General features: G+C 43.6%; 1 long non-coding RNA gene across 1 annotated transcript in view; it reads left to right on the forward strand.

Moving 5' to 3' along the window:
- The first annotated feature begins 9,458 nt into the window (after positions 1-9,458).
- LOC118015040 overlaps positions 9,459-18,789 on the forward strand; it is a 64,689-nt gene continuing 55,358 nt past the window's right edge. Inside the window, exon 1 of the long non-coding RNA XR_004680509.1 lies at positions 9,459-9,695. This is a non-coding gene — a long non-coding RNA (uncharacterized LOC118015040). The remainder of the gene's footprint in view (positions 9,696-18,789) is intronic.

An 18,789-nucleotide genomic window follows, 5' to 3' on the forward strand; every position in this document is an offset into this window, starting at 1 on the left:
ATATAATATAATATAATATAATATAATATAATATAATATAATATAATATAGAAAGTGACATATTGGGGGCGCCTGGGTGGCTCAGTCAGTTAAGCGATGCCTTTGGCTCAGGTTATGATCCTGGGGTCCTGGGATCGAGCCCCGCATCAGGCTCCCTGCTCAGCTGGAAGCCTGCTTCTCCCTCTCCCACTCCCCCTACTTGTGTTCCCCCTCACGCTGTCTCTCTCTCTCTGTCAATTAAATAAATAAATAAAATATTAAAAAAAAAAAAAGAAAGTGACATATTGGTATTTTGATGAAATATGCCATTGACAGTTGAAAAAAATATGGAATTTCAGCAGGACTAGGGGAGTGAGGTGCCCAGGAAGAAATGTAAGGAGGAGATCACTTTCAGGATGTGGCACAAGTGAAAGTGAGGGCCTCCTTACATTTTCTGTCCTAGATACCTCACTTGTTTCACCCTAGACCAGCCCTGAATTTAAATATAGTCTATTTTTTCTTCCTCAAGAGCTGAGAAATCCATGGTGTGTCTTACAATCCACGGTGCCTTAGAATCAAGGAAGTAGAGTGGTTGGGGTTCTGCCAAGGGGGTGAGGTTGTCCCTGGCCTCCTTAAGGGGTCTCCTTGACTGGGCTGCCTTGGTCTATCTTTTCAGCCTGGGAGGCCGGTAGGTGCCCTAACTCTGTGCGCTCATCATGCCCTGTGTTTATGTTTCTGTGGGTCCTGAGCTCAATGTAATTGTTTTTTCAAAATCTGTCTCTCCTCTAGACTATGAGTTCTTTCGGAAGAAAAACTCTTCATGTCTTTATGTTGCCATGGCTGATGGCCAAGTCTGGCAATACTCAGCGAATGCCAGGGCCGTGAATGCATAAAGCAAACTGTTGAATGAATAAATACTTTTCACAGTTGAGTTCAAATGACTTTTAATGCTTGGAAGATGCAGAGAATGCAAGACTTGACCTCACAGAGCAAGTTATTTTTGAAAATATCTTCTTTAGTCTGGCCAATTTGAAATTATATGGTGACCCTGCTTTAGAAAATCTGAACTTTCACCTTTCCAGATGATGAATATGCTTTATGCTCTCCCAGCTCAGAGCAATGACTAAATTCTTGGCCTCCAAATGCTGTTGAGGGAGACAAGTATGGCTTGAGGATCAAGCTTTAAGCAGCGGTGGTGTTATACCATCTGCAGTTGGCCCAATGGCAGAGTCGGTAAGCTAGGACATTCTTTGGGGATGGAAAGAAAAATGAATTCCTTTGCTGATGGAATTACTAATTTTTCTACTTTAATGGTCAGTACAGTCCCATGGTGGGCTGATAAAATGTTCTCAGATGCCAGGGGGCCCTGCTGGGCTAAGCCTTGCCCTTGCCTTCAGTCCAGGGCTAATCTGATTATCCAGATAAAGGGAATATGCAACTTTTACTTTTTTTTTTTTTTTAAAGATTTTACTTATTTATTTGACACAGAGAGAGAACACAAGCAGGGGGAACGGGAGAGGGAGAAGCAGGCTTCCCGCTGAGCAGGGAGCCCGACGTGGGGCTCGATCCCAGGACCCCAAGATCATGACCTGAGCCGAAGGCAGTCGCCCAACCAACTGAGCCACCCAGGCGCCCGCAACTTTTACTTTTTAAGACTCACAACTCCAGCAATTTTTTTTAGGAGCTCAAGAAAGTCAGTCAGAATGGGTGCAGTCCTTGGGAGTCTTTGGAAGAAGATGCCTTCATGTGGTGTATAGGGTAGGGCTGCAGGGGCGTTGTATAAGGCTGCAAGCTGTTCAAAATCCCTCTTGTCCCATTAAAGCTAAGATGCTAACTTTCTAAAGGAAGCAGGGCTTCCAAATTCTGTTCAGATCCCTAGACAAATCATCTGATTCATATAAAAAGGCATAACTTACACATGACTTCATTTTCCAAAATGTGACGTTCTGAGCTGATAGCCCTCTCCAACCCGCCACTAAATAGCCTGAGAATTTCCTGTTCATCTTATCCTGACAATAGTTTAGATCTGTTTATACTGGCTTATTATAATTTGAGAAGTCCTGACTTTGTAGCATTTAAAGATTTATTTATTTATTTGAGAGAGAGAGAGAGAGAGAGAGAGAGCACAAGTGGGCAGGGCAGAGGGAGAGGGGGAGAGACTCTCAAGCAGACTCCCTGCTGAGCACAGAGCCCAAGCACAGAGCCTGAGTGAAGAGCTCCACGCCAGACTCCATCTAACAACCCTGAGATCGCAATCCTGAGACCATGACCCTGAGATCATGACCCTGAAACCGAGAGTTGGAGCCTTATCTGACTGCACCACCCATGCACCCCACAAGTTTGTAGCATTTTAAAAAAGTAATTATGAAAGAAAAAAAAAAGTAATTATGTAGGGCTGCCTGGGTGGCTCAGTGGGTTGAGCGACTGACTCTTGATTTCGGTTCAGGTCATGACCTGACGGTCGGGGACTGAGCTCCACGTTGGGCTCAATGCTCAGCAGGGAGTCTGATTGAAGATTTTCTACCTCCCTCTGCCCCTCCCCCTGCTCATGCTCACTCACACACACACTCTCTCAAATAAATAAATAAATCTTAGAAAGTAATTATGTAACGTGGATTTGTATTTTCTGATGGAGGCATGGACAGAAAGGGGGAGGTGCTGATGGCTGGAGAGATTCAGAGCAGGATAGAGAAGATAAAAATCATATCTCATTCCCCCTTCTAGAGATAACTGCTGGCATAATGCAATTCAATGTCTTTTAATCACATGTATTTAGAACGTTTTGTTATTAGAATAATACTCAATTAGCATAGAAAACAAAGGGAAAAAGCCTGTAATCCCGGCATTTAGATAACCAATGTTACCGTTAAGATGTCCTTTGTTTTTTTTTTGCCCTGCATATAAAGACAAACACTGAATCTGCATTACTCCTTATGCATTTTCCCAAACAAAAACATAGCACAAACTTTAATTGTACAAGACAGAAATGATTGCACACAGAGTGTGCACACATATCCCACATTTCAAACTTATTTATAAACATTGATGAAAAATATCAAATAGAAGAGTAGGAATAGAACTCAGCAACATAATTTAAGAAATGGACTATGACTGGGTGAAGTTCATCTAGGAATGCAGAGATAACAAAATATTAGGAGATCTATTAACATAATCAATCTTATATGAACACTTCTTATGACCATTTTGACACTGAAAAGCCATATAAAACTTTACAATGTGATTTTTTAAGTTTATTTTTTTAATTTTAATTTTTTAAAAGATTTTATTTATTTATTTGACAGAGAGAGGCACAGGGAGAGAGGGAACACAAGCAGGGGGAGTGGGAGAGGGAGAAGCAGGCTTCCTGACAAGCAGGAGCCCGATGCGGGGCTCGATCCCAGGACTCTGGGATCATGACCTGAGCCGAAGGCAGATGCTTAACCGACTGAGCCACCCAGGCGCCCTATTTATTTATTTTTGAGATTTTATTTATTTATTTGACAGAGAGAGGCACAGCGAGAGAGGGAACACAAGCGGGGGAATGGGAGAGGGAGAAGCAGGCTGCCCGCTGAGCAGGGAGCCCGATGCGGGGCTTGATCCCAGAACCCTGGGATCATGACCTGAGCCAGCTGAAGGCAGAAGCTTAAAGACTGAGCCACCCAGGTGCCCCTACAATGTGATTTTTTAAAAAAGTCTCAAACTAACAGAATTATGCTCAGACATAGTCCTGTTAAAGTCCGAGAAAGACAGGTGTCACTGTTATCTCCTTGTTAAAAAGCACTTGTCAATACGATGAGCAGGACTATTAAATAAGATGTCTAACTAGGAGGTAAGGAGGCAAAATCATCTCCATTTGAAGATGTGATTGCCTACTGAGAGGATCATTAAAATATTTTCTTGGGGGGTGCCTGGGTGGCTCAGGTCATGATCTCAGGGTCCTGGGATCGAGCCCCGCATCGGGTTCCAGCCCCACATCGGGCTCCCTGCTCCGCGGGAAGCCTGCTTCTCCCTCTCCCACTACCCCTGCTTGTGTTCCCTCTCTCGCTGTGTCTCTCTCTGTCAAATAAATAAAATCTTTAAAAAAATAAAAAATAAAAAATAAATAAAATATTTTCTTGGAAGTAAAGGAGTTCAATATAGTGTGTAAGGACAAAATAAATATATATATAAAATTTATAGTTTCTTATATGTCAGCAACAATCCTTTAGAAAATATAATGGAAAGGCAATTCCACTCATAATTAACATCAGGAAAATAAAACACCTAGAAACACATGTAACAGAAACAAATACAGAACAAAATAGAACAGCATCTCTGTGAAACTCTCCTGGGACTGGTAAGGTTTGAATACACAGAAAGACAAATCTTATTATTGGATGGTGTATTAGTTTCCTAGGGTTGCCATAATGAATGACCACACACTGAGTGGCCAAGAAATTTGCTCTCACAGTTCTGGGGGTTGGAATTCTTTTTTTTATTTTTTAAGATTTTATTTATTTTTTATTATTTTATTTATTTATTTATTTATTTATTTATTTATTTATTTATTTGAGAGAGAGAGAGAGACTGAGATAGCGACAGAGATAGCAAGAGAGAGCATGAGTGGGGGTGGGGGAGAGGAAGAAGCAGACTCTCCGCTGAACAGGGAGCTGGATGTGGAACTCCATCCCAGGACCCTGGGATCATGACCTGAGCAGAAGGTGGACGCCCAACCAACTGAGCCACCCAGGTGTCCTTGGGGGCTGGAATTCTGACATCAGGGTGTTAGCAGACTCCCTCTGAAGGCTCTGTGCAATGCCTTGGCTTCTGGTGTTACTAGAACCCCTGGTGTTCCTTGGCTTGTACACATGTCGTTCCAGTCTCTGCCTCTGTCATCACATAGCGTTTTCCTTGTATTTCTGTCTCTATGCCCCTGCTCCATTTCTCATAAACACTTCAGTCGTATTGGATTACAGCCTATCCTAATGACCTCATCTTAACTTGACTACATCTGCAAAGACCCTATTTTTCCAAATAAAGTCATACTCACAGGCACCAGAGGTGAGGATTTTAACATGTCTTTGGGGGAAACACATTTCAACATGTAACAGATGGGAAGACCCAATATTAAAAAGAAGCACGTTCTCAAACTAATCTATAATTCCTATTTAATCTCAATAAAAATCCCCAAAGGATTCCAAATGAATCCTGAAACTCACAGGGAGAGTGAGCAATGTGAAAATAGCTAGGAGAAGTCTGAAAAAGGCAAGTCACAGAGAGATAGGTTTTGCCCTGCTAAATATTAAAATGTGTTACAAAGTTCCAATAACTGTATATGATACTATTGCAGGTACAGACAGATCAATGTAACACAGTAGCGCAGACCCAAGTGAATCCAGTGTGTGTATGTTGTGAATTATGGGCTGAATGGTATTCCCCACAAATTCATATATTGAAGTTCTAACCCCCAGTACCTCAGAATGTGCCTTTAATTGGAGCCAGGGTGTTTAAAGAGGTATTTAAGCTAAATGAGGTCATTAGATTGGGCTTTAATCCACTACGTTTTGTGTCTTATAGGACACAGACATGCACAGAGGGAAGATCATGTGAGGACACAGGCAGAAAACAGCCATGTACAAGCCAAGGACAGAGGCCTTAGGAGAAATTGACCCTACTGATAACTTGACCTTGGACTTCCAGCTTCAAAATGGTGTGAAAGCAAGTTTCTGTTGGTTAAGCCATCTGGTCTGCGGTTCTTTGTTATGGAAGCCCCAGCAAACCAACACAGCATGTGTATATAAATATATATCAGAATTGAGCATCTGTGTATGATAAAAATGCCATTTCAAATCTCTGAGACAACTCTCTAACAGGAAAACCATAAAGCTTGATCCTAATCTCATTTTAATACCAAAATAAATTGTAAGAAATAAGAAATTCAAATATTAGAAGTGAACCATAAAATACTAAATATGGGTAAATATTTTTATTGTCTTGAAGTGCGGAAGGTGTGATGTCAAAAGGAAACTATAATGGAGTATTTCGTAGATTAAAAAACATGCAGTTAAAAAAAGAAACCACCTGGCATGTTAAGAGTAATAAAGTTGAAACACAAATAACAAACCGGGAAATACGTTTGCAACATATATAACACTGAGTTAATATCTCTAATATGCACAGGACATTTACAAATTAATTTTTAAAAGGCAAGGCCTTTAAAAAGTGAGCAAAGGATATAAATAGCAGTTCACAAAAGATAAAAAGCAAATGAGAAATAAATATATGAAAATACGTTAATTCTCAGTCATCATTAAAAGAATGTCCATCAAAACAATAAAGATAGCTTGTATTTTGTTGACAGATGAGTGGCAATTGCAAAGATTGACAGGATAACAATCCTTGATTAGATGAGTCTTTGGCAGATATTTTCTTTTGCCCTGTGGCTTGTGTTTTCATTCTCTTGACAGTGTCTTTCACAGAGTAGTTTTTAATTTTAGTGAAGTCCAGTTTGTCAGTTAGCTCTTTGGTGTTGTACCTAAAACGTCATCCCCACACCCAAGGTCACCTTGTTGTTTTCCTATGTTATCTTCTAAGAATTTTATAGTTTTGGGCGCCTGGGTGGCTCAGTTGGTTAAGCGACTGCCTTCAGCTCAGGTCATGATCCTGGAGTCCCGGGATCGAGTCCCACATCGGGCTCCCTGCTCAGCAGGGGGTCTGCTTCTCCCTCTGCCCTCTTCCCTCTCGTGCTGTCTCTCATTCTCACTCTCTCAAATAAATAAATAAAATCTTAAAAAAAAAAAGAATTTTATAGTTTTGCATTTGACATTTAGGTCTATGATCCATTTTGTTGTGAAGAGAGTAAGATCTGTGTGTCCAGATTATTATTACTATTTTGTATATGGATGTCCCGTTGGTCTAACACCATTTGTTGAAAAGACTACCTTTTCTCCATTGTATTGCTCCTCACAGTCTCTTGTTAAGTAATCCATCCCCTCACCCTTTATTTGAGGTGCATCTTTTATCACGTGTCAGGTTCTTTGTAGAAGGTACATTTCTGAATTTTTAATTTTGCTCTGTTAATGTGTTTGCCCATAACTTGCATATACTTGCTTTTTTAATTTAATAAGTGTTAAAATCAAGAAACACCAGTCCCCAGTTATTACTGTTTTTTTTTTTTCACTGTAAATGTATTGGTTTTCCCTGGCCTGTTGATTTTTCCAAATTAGTGAGGTTTCACCAAAGAAGTCCCTTTAGAATTTTGAATGTAAATAACGAAGCCATAAATTAATTTGGGGAAGATTGACACATTTGTTTCTCGTTTCTAGGAATCTGGTGGGTCTCGCAGCCATATTGTTTTGCTCATTAATCAAACCAAACCAAACCAAAGGGCAAGGAGCTGGGAAGTGAACTCAGCTGAAAGGGGGGCACCACACCACAACAGGCATTCCCTAACTCTGGTTTACCTAAGGAAGTGGCCAGAAATTGTGGGGATTACAGAGGCACTCCCTGAGGAAATTTACCAACCAGAAACATTATGGGGGCCTGGACATCGTTTTTAAGTTTTTATCCCAGGACAGATTTACCCAAGGGGAAGTGAGTTTCCTTCGTGTGCATGAAGGGGTGTGGAAGAGCTAGCTGGAACTGGCATTGGGTTGTTCTGCATCTGACCTTCCTCAGGGAGGAGGGGCCATGTGCAGCGTGGAATGCACACGGGAGGTGGGGGTGCAGATCCGGGTTTGAGTTCTGACAGCTCTGTGATCTTGGGCCCTTTCTTAATTCTCTGATCCTCATCTGAAATGTGGATAATGATACTCACCTGACAGGGTGCTTGTTTGTGTTAAATGAGATAAGGACATAAATTATGTGTATAGGCCCAGCACATGGTAACACTCAAGAAATGGTGGCGGGGCACCTGGGTGGCTCAGTCGGTTAAGTGGCTGCCTTCGGCTCAGGTCATGATCCCGGGGTCCTGGGATCGAGCCCCGCATCCGGTTCCCTGCTCAGTGGAGAGCCTGCTTCTCCCTCCCCCTCTGCCTGCCTCTCTGCCTACTTGTGCTCTCTATCTATCTGTCAAATAAATAAATAAAATCTTTAAAAAAAAAAAAGAAATGGTGGCAATCGGGAATAATAATACAATTACTGGGGGGTTTTGGGGGGGGGGTGTTAAAAGAAGTAATGGGATAAAGAGTTATCACAATCCCTGGCACATACTTGTACCAGTACACAAATACCCTAGTATGTTAGTACATACTAATTAACACTACTGTTACTGTTGTCACTGCATTGTTATTATTTGTGTAGCATTCAAGCATTCCACATGGGATCTCAAACCACTTGCGTGCAAAGGCATTCGTCATGAGCCGTGGGCAGGTGCCCCGAGGCTGTCCCTGCCTGCCTGTGTAGTGTTGCCCAGAGGAACCCAGGTGAACTTGGTCTACATGCCTGGGCTCCACTCGAAGAGCTGAGTCTCTGGACTAGGACCTGCCTTCTCTGACCACAGTGATGTGGGATCCCCCGTGGCTCCACCAGCCATAGGCCTTCCTTACCCTGTGAGCTCCAACCCACTAAAAAGTAGGGTGGGAGGTCAGGGGCTCGAGGTTCCAGTCCCCACCGCTTTTTCCTCGAGCTGTGGTACATGAAGCAAATCAGGTTACTTACCAAAGTATCCTTTTTTCTCATCTGTACGGTCAGGTCAATATAACTTAATCCTGGCTCCCTCTCAGGGCTGAATGAGGATGGAATGAGAGAAAGGAGAGATGACCTCAGGCGCACAGTAGGCCTCCAACTAGGGTCACCTGATAAAATACAGGACACCCAGTTACATGTGAATTTCAGACAAACAACAACGAATTTTTTTAGTGTAAGTATATCCCAAATATTCATAGGGCATACTTACGCTAAAAAAAGGATTGGCCATTTATCTGAAATTCAAATTTAACTGGGAATCCCATGCTTTGATTTGCTAAATCTGGCACCCTGACCCCTAACAGATGTTGGTTCCTTCCTCTTCTTACCATCTGTAAGCGTGATTTTGTAATAACCTTGGCCACCTCCCAGGTCACTGTGAGGATCTCATTAATTCCCATGAATGGATTCAACCAACAAAGGCTCGTTGGGCTGGTACGGAAGGTTCATGAAGGCAGAGGACTATAGATTAACCAGATTTCTGGCTTGGGCATTATGAAATGCCCTGAAAAAGTTTAAGTGCAGTTCAAACATGAGCTGTGGAGGGCCATTCATTTTTTGCAGGCCTCCCTTTAAACCAAAAACTCAAAGAATGGCATTTGATCTCTTTCAGGAACTTAATGTGGTATCTGTCACCGCCCTCCACGGTTCCCTAGGAAGCCTCAGTGCAGAGGAAGGGCACGGTCACATGCGGATCAGGGGAAAAGATGGGATTAGCACCTCCAGGCTCTCAAAGCTGCCCCCTCCAGCAACCCCTCCCTAACTCTGCTCACACCTGTCCATGAGTCAGCACTTTATTCTAGGCTCCCTGAAGACATGAGCCCTCCCGCCTGCCCCATGGTAGAGATTGCTTTCTGAGGTCTTCAGACGATAAAGTGAAGGAGCAGACGGCTGCCCTGGGCCAAACCTTCAGATGTCCCCTGGGTGCTGTGTCGGCTACATCTCCTGAGCAGGGACAGGGACAGCAGAGCCCATGCCTCACCATGTGGCCAGGTCGCTGTGGGGTAGGTAAAGTGATGACCCACCTACTGGAGTCAGAGGACAGGGAGCAGGTAAGTGCAGCGGACTTTCCTCCTGCCTTTTTGGGGGTGCTTGGGGTGGGGGTAAGGCAAAGCTGTCAGTCATGTTAGGGAGGGTGAGAGTGTACCAAGCTGAAAGGTTCGTATAAACTTATACTGGCTCAGGTGACTTACAGGTGCAGCAGCTCTCACCCAACGGGAGAACAGAAGCCCCGTAGACCTGGGTTGAGCTCTTGTGCATACACCCGAACCTCAGATTAGCGCTTCTTTTTGCCCAGTTCCCTCTGCAAATTAGGTACAAGGAACTGCCAAACTCACAGGGTTGCTGTGAGACATAAGGGAAAGATGCAACCAAAATGCCTTAGTCTGGCACCTCATGTTAAAAAGACAAGGAAAAGCAACTCTGAATTTGAGTTTAAGTGGGTTCCCCTGAGTCAGCTGAAAAGATTTCCATGATACCTTGCTTTCTGCGGGTGGATGGCAGGTTCTTCCCCTCCCTCCCACTGCCTCCCAGAAAGGGTGCACACGTGTGTGTCTGTGTGGAATGTGGAAGGGTGATGATCTCACTGCAAAACCATGTAATCTTTATAAACTGAAAACCTGTCCCTTCAGAATACCAACCAGGAGGCACACCTGAAAGACAATGCCAAAGGAATTTTGTCACACCCAGGATGGACCACTGAAGAATGTAACGATGTCTCTGTCCTTAGTCTGGGTCGGTTTGCATCTGTGTGATGCAGGGACTAAATGGTAAATACTGCTCACCAATATATAGTTTCTACACTCACCAATATATAGACATGAAGAAAGGTATGCTGAGATGCTGATATGAGGGATCTTAGAGGTGGAAAGAAGGAAGGTAACACCTATTGGGTGCAACTGGGTGCTAGGTGCTCTGCAAATACCATTTCATTTAATCTTCAGAAGAATATATCATAAACAGGCCTTATCAGTTTATAGAAGTGGGCGTCCAGGGGTTAAGCAGCAATGTCACATAATGGGTAAGTGGGAAGCCCGCATTCACACCCACTAAGTTGATAGCACATTCTCCCACTGAATCCAGGGCACCCTCAGCACTCTTCCAAATACAGTGGGCAGCTACTTACCTGCAGGGTGGGCATGGGGACCAAGCCGGCGGGCCAGCCCAGCACTGTTCAAGCTGCCTTCCAATGGGCCATTACAAGCTCTTTTTGCCAGCTCAGGTGAATCTTAGGACCCAGCTCCCCCTGCAGAATACTGGTGCTGGACTCAGATAGGCAGCACCAGGTGTATAACAGACCTCCTGTGAAGGTTTATCTTTGATTTGGGGCATTTTGTTTTATTAGCAATGCATACTTTCAAGTCGATCATTGCCCTCTCCTCTGTTAAAACAGGAGTCCTGGGGCCCCTGGGTGGCTCAGTCAGTTAAGCGTCTGCCTTCAGCTCAGGTCATGATCTCAGGGTCCTGGGATGGGGAGTCTGCTTCTCCCTCTGCCCCTCCCCCCACTCATGCTCTCTCTCGCTCTCTCAAATAAATAAATAAAATCTTAAAAAAATAAATTACAAAAACAAAAAATGTGAGTACCTCTGGGATTAGGTGACACCTGTACTTTACTGTGAATTTATACTCTGGCTCACTTTTTTCTTTGTCCAGAGGGATAGGCTAGGCTTTTCCAACTCTGTGGGATATTGGTTAAACCCCGAGGCTGAGAATAATAGGTGATCTCCCACCCCTATGACTTTCACCTCTACCAACACACATGTATTTTTTTTTTTTTAGAAAAAAATTTTTTAAAGATTTTATTTATGTATTTGACAGAGAGAGGCACAGCGAGAGAGGGAACACAAGCAGGGGGAGTGGGAGAGGGAGAAGCAGGCTTCCCGAGGAGCAGGAAGCCCGATGCGGGGCTCGATCCCAGGACCCTGATATCATCACCTGAGCCGAAGGCAGACGCTTAATGACTGAGCCACCCAGGCGCCCCCCAACACACATGTATTTTTAAGAGAGGTGCTAGGCCATCCATGAGGAGCTTGCTCAGAAGTATCCAAACTGGTCCTGCAACTTCTGGTCTTGGCACATCACCCATGTCCAGCCTAGCCTAGATCTAAGAAAAGGCTAAAGATTGCTGAGAGAGTCAAGAATTTCTTTATTCAGAAAGAAGGCAGGCCACTCGATAGGGCTCCATTAAACTGTTTATTGGAAGTGGCATACACTTCTAAAATTTGTTGGGGCCAGGGCTGGGATGTTTACATGGCCAGGTGTCAGGTCACCTTGGAAGGTAGCCAGGCTTGAGTGTCTTGAAAGTACCCCACCCAAGATTTCTGCCTGCTCAGGAGGGGAGACCCCAGCAGAAAGCATCTCTGTGAGCTATGTGAAGAAGCAGGAGTTGAGGAACTTTTATAGAAAGTTAGCTGGATTGGGTATCACCCATGTTGCCTGGATCAGAAAATGGCACTGGAGATCCCCAGCTGGGGATCTTCAAAGAGCCTGCTAACATACAAAAGGAAGGAAACTTCCAAATTTATTCTATGAGGCCAGTATCACCCTGATACTTAAACCAGATAAAGACACCACCAAAAAAAGAGAATTGTAAGAGAACTACAGGCCAATATCTCTCATGAATATACATGCAAAAATCCTCAACAATGTATTAGCCAAACGAATCCAACAATACATCAAAAAAAATCATACACCACAATCAAGTGGGATTTATTCCCGGGATGCAAGAGGGGTTCAATATTCACAAAACAATACCGCGTGATAATTTCAATAGATACAGAAAAAGCATTTGACAAAATACAACATCCATTCGTGATAAAAATCCTCAACAAAGTAGGTCTAGAGGAAATATACTTAACATAATAAAGGCCTTATATGAAAAACCCATAGCCAACAGCATCCTCAGTGGTGAAAAAGTGAAAGTTTTTCCCTTAAGGTGAGGAACAAGATAAGGATGTCCACTCTGACCACTTTTATTCAATATAGTATGGGAAATCCTAGTCACAGCGATTAGACAACATAAAAAAACAAAAGGCATCCAAATTGGTAAGGAAGAAGTGAAACTCTATTTACAAATGACATGATACCATATATAGAAAACCCTAAAGACTTCACCAAAAACTACTAGAACTGATAAATGAATTCAGTAAAGTCACAGGATACATAATCAGTGTGCAGAAATCTTGCATTCTTTTTTTAAAGATTTTATTTATTTATTTGAGAGAGAGAGAGAATGAGAGAGAGCACATGAGAGGGGGGAGGGTCAGAGAGAGAAGCAGACTCCCTGCTAAGCAGGGAGCCCGATGCGGGACTCGGTCCAGGGACTCCAGGATCATGACCTGAGCCGAAGGCAGTCGCTTAACCAACTGAGCCACCCAGGCGCCCTCTGTTGCATTCTTATACATTAATAATGAAGCAGCAGAAAGTGAAATTAAGAAAACAATCCCATTTACAATTGCACCAAAACAACAAAATACCTAAGAATAAACTCAACCAAAGAGGTGAAAGACCTGTACTCTAAAAACTATAAAACACTGATAAAAGAAATTAAAGATGACACAAAGAAATGGAAAAACATTCCATGCACATGGGTTAGAAGAATAAATCTTGTTAAAATGTTGATACTATCCAAAGCAATCTACACATTTAATGCAATACCTACCAAAATACCAATGGCATTTTTCACAGAACTAGAACAATCCTAAAATTTGTATGGAACTACAAAAGACCTCAAATGGCTAAAGCAATGTTGAAAAAGAAAAGCATCAGCCATCAGAAAGGATGAATCCCCACCATTTGCATCGACATGGATAGAACTGGAGAGTATTATGCTAAGTGAAATAAGTCAAACAGAGAGAGACAATTATCATATGGTTTCCCTCATGTGTGGAATATAAGGAATAGCGTAGAGGACCACAGGGGAAGGGAGGGGAAATTGAATGGGAAGAAATCAGAGAGGGAGAAAAACCATGAGAAACTCTGGACTCTGGGAAACAAACTGAGGGTTGCAGAAGGGAGGGGGTGGGGGATGGGGTAACTGGGTGATGGGTATTAAGAAGGGCATGTGATGTGATGAGCACTGGGTGTTATACGCAACTAATGAATCGTTGAACACTACATCAAAAACTAAGGATGTATTATACAGTGGCTAACTGAACATAATAAAAAAATACAGAAAAAAAAGGTATCACAATTTCTGGTTTCAAGTTACATCACAAAGTGGTAGTAATTAAAACAGTATAGTACTGACATAAAAATAGACACATATATCAATAGAATAGAACAGAAAACCCAGAAATAAACCCACAATTATTTGGTCAATTAATCTTCAAAAAGGAGGAATGAATATACAACAGGAAAAAGTCTCTTCAACAGATGCTGTTGGGAAAACTGGACAGCCATATGCAAAAGAATGACACTGGACCATTTTCTTTTACCATACACAAAAATAAACTGGAAATGAATTAAAGAGCCGAATGTGAGACCCGCAACCATAAAAATCCTTGAAGTGAGCACAGGTGGTCATTTCTCTATCAGCCATAGCAACATTTTTCTAGATATGTCTCTTGAAGCAAGAGAAATAAAAGCAAAAATAAGCTATTGAAACTACATCAAAATAAAAAGTTTCTGCATGGCAAAGGAAGCAATCAATAAAACTAAAAGGCAACCCACTGAATGGGAGAAGATATTTGCAAATGACATCTCTGATAAAGGGTTAATATCCAAAATATATGAAGAACCGATACAACTCAATACCCCAAAGACAAATAATCCAATTAAAAATGGGCAGAGGACATGAACAGACATTTCTCCAAGGAAGACATCCAGATGGCCAACAGACACATGAAAAGATGCTCAATATCACTCATCATCAGGGAAATGTAAATCAAAACTACAACGAGAGGGGCGCCTGGGTGGCTCAGTCGGTTAAGCGTCTGCCTTCGGCTCGGGTCATGATCCCAGAGTCCTGGGATTGAGCCCCACATCGGGCTACCTGCTCAGCAGGATGCCTGCTTTTCCCTCTCCCACTCCCCCTGCTTGTGTTCCCTCTCTCTCTGTCTCTCTCTCTGTCAAATAAATAAATAAAATCTTAAAAAAAAAAAACAAAACAAAACTACAACGAGATATCACCTCACACCTGTCAGAATGGTTACAATCAAAAACACAAGAAACAAGTGTTGGCGAGGATGTGGAGAGAAAGGAACCCTCATGTACGGTTGGTAGGAATGCAAACTGGTGCAGCTACTGTGGAAGACAGTATAAAGTTTCCTCAAAAAGTTAAAAATAGGGGCGCCTGGGTGGCTCAGTCGTTAAGCGTCTGCCTTCGGCTCAGGTCATGATCCCAGGGTCCTGGGATCGAGCCCCACATCGGGTTCCCTGCTCAGTGGGAAGCCTGTTTCTCCCTTTCCCACTCCCTCTGCTCGTGTTCCCTCTCTCACTGTGTCTCTCTCTGTCAAATAAATAAATAAAATCTTTAAAAAAAAAAAGTTAAAAATAGAACTACCCTACAATCCAGTAATCACACTACTGGATATTTACCCCCAAAATACAAAAAATAACTAATTCAAAGGGATACATGCACCCCTATGTTTATTGCAGCATTATTTACAATAGCCAAACTAGGGAAGCAGCCCGAGTGTCCATCACAGATGAATGGATAAAGAAGATATGGTAAATATATACAATGGAATATTATTCAGCAATAAAAAAGAATGAAATCTTGCCATTTGCAATGACGTGGATGGAGCTAGAGAGTATAATCCTAAACAAAATAAGTGAGTCAGAGAAAGACAAATACCATATGATCTCACTCCTATGTGGAACTTAAGAAACAAAACAAATGAGCAAAGGGAAAAAAGAGAGAGAGACAAACCAAGAAACAGACTCTTAACTATAGAGAACCAACTTCTGGTTACCATAGGGGAGGGGATGGGGGTGTGGGGGGAATAGAGGGTGGGAACTAAAGAGTACACTTATCATGATGAAAAAAAAATTAAAAAAAGAAAAAATATTGCAGAGGAAAAAAAATTATAGGGTTGTGTCTGATTGGCAGAATCTGAGACACATGCCTTCATCTGTTGCAAGAAAGGCTGGAATTTGATTTGAGTTTTACATTGTAGAGGTGGGATGCACAGGGCTGAAATTATCCCAAACATAGCGAGGGCATTTAACATGAGCTGAGATGTCAGTAAACATGGCTGATGTCTGTGGTATAGGAAGTTATAGAGTCACGACATTCGGCAGCCAGAGTATAGTTTCCAAATGAAACACAAGATGCTCAAATGTGGCATGCCACTTTCTTCTACCAAAAAATTATTCCTTGTTTATCTGACATTCACATTTAACTGAGCATCCTGGTTTTTTTTGTTGTTTTTTTTGCTGAATCTGGCCAGAGAGGGGTAGAAATCGCATTAGCTAATTAAAAGGACACTTTGCCCTTTTGCTTCTCATTTCTCCTCCCTGCCCTAAACCCAGAGAGCCTGAAGCAGGTGGTGAATGTGGATGGAGGAGGAGAAATGCTCAGAGAAGAGAAAAAGAAGAGACGGTGACTCACCTCATGGCAGGTGTCTGCATCTGGGTCAGGCATGGGGGTCGAAGGTCGGGTGGGAGATGAAGGTGAAAGAATAAGCTGGCTGAGACCTGCAAGGTCTCACTGAGATTGGCCTGGCACTTTTAAGATCTGAAAATAAAGATCATCAGTTAATATCTGAAAATGACCAAAATGTTTTAGGATCTTCCTCAGATACAGTCCCAGGTGGGGAAGAGGGAACCAAGAGCACAGATTCGAAAGTGAGGGGTGGAAAGAAAAGTGAAGGTGATGCCCACCTGCTCAATGAGTTGGGCCTAGTCAACAGCCCGGTTCTGATCCCTTTGCCCAATCACTGCTCTCTCTGCCGAATTGCACTTGATTCTGGGAAGAGTGACACCCACATCTCACCAGGCTGTAATTTGACCGATTGCTTTCCTTCCTGTGCCAAGAAAGAGGACAGGGCACCACAGTGAGAGGACAGGGTGAGGGCAGAAGTTGCAGAGGGGACCTCAGAACAAGGAGGACCCTGTGTGGACCTGATCTCTCAGGACCTGACTACCTCGTGAGACAGGAGCCCAAATCCTACCCTCAAAAGGGAAAATATGGTGAAGTTGTGGGTTTATGTGCCTGCATTTTCTGGACAGGGCCTGTGAAAATTTCCCAAAGCAGGGATCTCGCCAGAATTCCATGTGACCAGAAAAGCATTGGCTACAGGGAACTACTTAGGACATTTCTCTACATCTGGGTTTTCTTGACTTAAGCAGATGTGAGGGGCTTCTGTCTGACTCACCCTTAGCTTGACCTATTTCTGAAAAGCTTTCTTTACAAAAAGCTGGAGGTAAGAGCTGAGAATTATACATTTATAATCCCAGTATAGACAAGATTATCTAACCCTCTCATTTTAGCTGCTCCCTATCCTGCTGGTGGTAAGTGGATGCTGACCGAAAGTTGGGGAGAGTCTAATGGCCCAAGCTATCTGCTCTAGCAGTAATTACCAGGAAGGTGGGGGTGAGGGAGGAGATAGGGAGTGGGGGAAGGATACGCCAGGTGCCAGAGCAGCAGGCTGGGGGAGGCTGCGAGGGCTCCAGAGATTCATTTGGAATTCTGCCTCTGCCTCATGGTGCCCCAGGAACCGCTTAAGGGTGAGTGGGCCCCCACTGTGGTATTAGCACAACAGGGTGTTGACTTGGTAAAGTGGGAAGAGCTGGGACTTTGGATTCAGACCTGGGTTTGGGTTTCTTTCTGCCATTTTACTTGCCATGTGATGTTGGCTTTCACTCCATCTTCTAGAACCTGTTTCCTCGCCTAACAAATGGGTATAGGGATCTACCTTCCATGCCTCTCAGATTTCATGGAAGAGTAAAAAAATAGTACCTGTGAAATGGTGTTTTGTACTACTCTATGTGATAAAGTGCTCTACAAAATTTACTGAAAGCATTTGAAGAGCTTTAAATGGGGTTTCTGAAAATGTGCCTTTTTCGTGGGTAGAAGGGAAAGGGGAGTCTGAGTTAATTCTCAGTGATGGCTGATGCCAACATGGTTGGACCGGTCCTGGGACCCTCCAGTCGGCCCAGACTCTCTCCGACCCGACTCCCTGTCAGGGTTTTAGTGTGGGAACCCAGTGGGTCCCACGTCACTCTGGGTAATAACTAGAACTGCCACTAGTAATACTGAGAGTTGCTGGTCTAGTGCTCCTGAGAAAGTCTCTATTTCCCTCTCGGTGCCCCCAGACCGGGAGGAGGGAGCGCTCTGGCACTGGTGGGAAGGCCGTAAAGCCGACAGCACCTCGCGGGGTTCTGCCACAGCCACCTGCCCGCTGCCTCGGCAGTCACTGAACGTGGAAACTTTGGGGAGATGTGGGTGGTGGCCTCGGGTTCGGCTCGGATGACGTGCTTGTTCCTGCTGCTGAGAGCAGCTACCTACAAGGGCACGTGTGAGCCTTTTCTGATGCAGAGGAGAAGGGTTGTTTATTCTCTCCTAAAGTTCCCTTAGGCTCCATCTTTGTGGTATGGTGGCTGAGTCAGGTGGTTTGACTCTAGCTCGTTTCCTTGGAGATCATACTTGTTCCCGTTGGGACCCCAGGCAGGGGTGGAGCTGGCCTCCTCTGCATCTGTTCTCAATGCCCGGTGTTGGCAGAATGCCGGGATATACAGAATACACAGGCCCTGGAGGGCGCAGGTGAGGAGGGGGAAGGGGAGGCCCGGCTTCAGCCAGAAGTCTCAGACACACTTCCTGCTGGGCTCTGCTACCCGTCCCAGCTGTGGCCAGCCTGGACCTGCAGATGAGCTGTTCTGGGGTGGGTGGGAAATGAGGAAGTCAGCTGCGCTGAGAAGCAGGACCAGAGCAAGGTGCATTCACAGACAAAAGCATCGCTCTACGGACTTCGGAGAGTCGTCCAGGATGGATAAGCACCTTCGCTGGTGTCCAACATGCAAAACTGTAAAGTTGTTCTTATCTTTGTCCTTTGCCATGAACATTAGCTGAAAATACCCCTGGCACATGGACAGTATGAACACAGTGTAATGGTTATTTAAATACGCGAGTTTTAGATCCAGACTGCTTGGATTCAAATCCTAACTTTATCCCTTACTTGCTGGGTGACTTTGGGCAAGTAATGT

The sequence above is a fragment of the Mirounga leonina genome, unplaced genomic scaffold (genome assembly GCF_011800145.1).
Source record: "Mirounga leonina isolate KUSES-001 unplaced genomic scaffold, KU_Mleo_1.0 Mir_165, whole genome shotgun sequence".
Lineage (NCBI taxonomy): Eukaryota > Metazoa > Chordata > Mammalia > Carnivora > Phocidae > Mirounga > Mirounga leonina.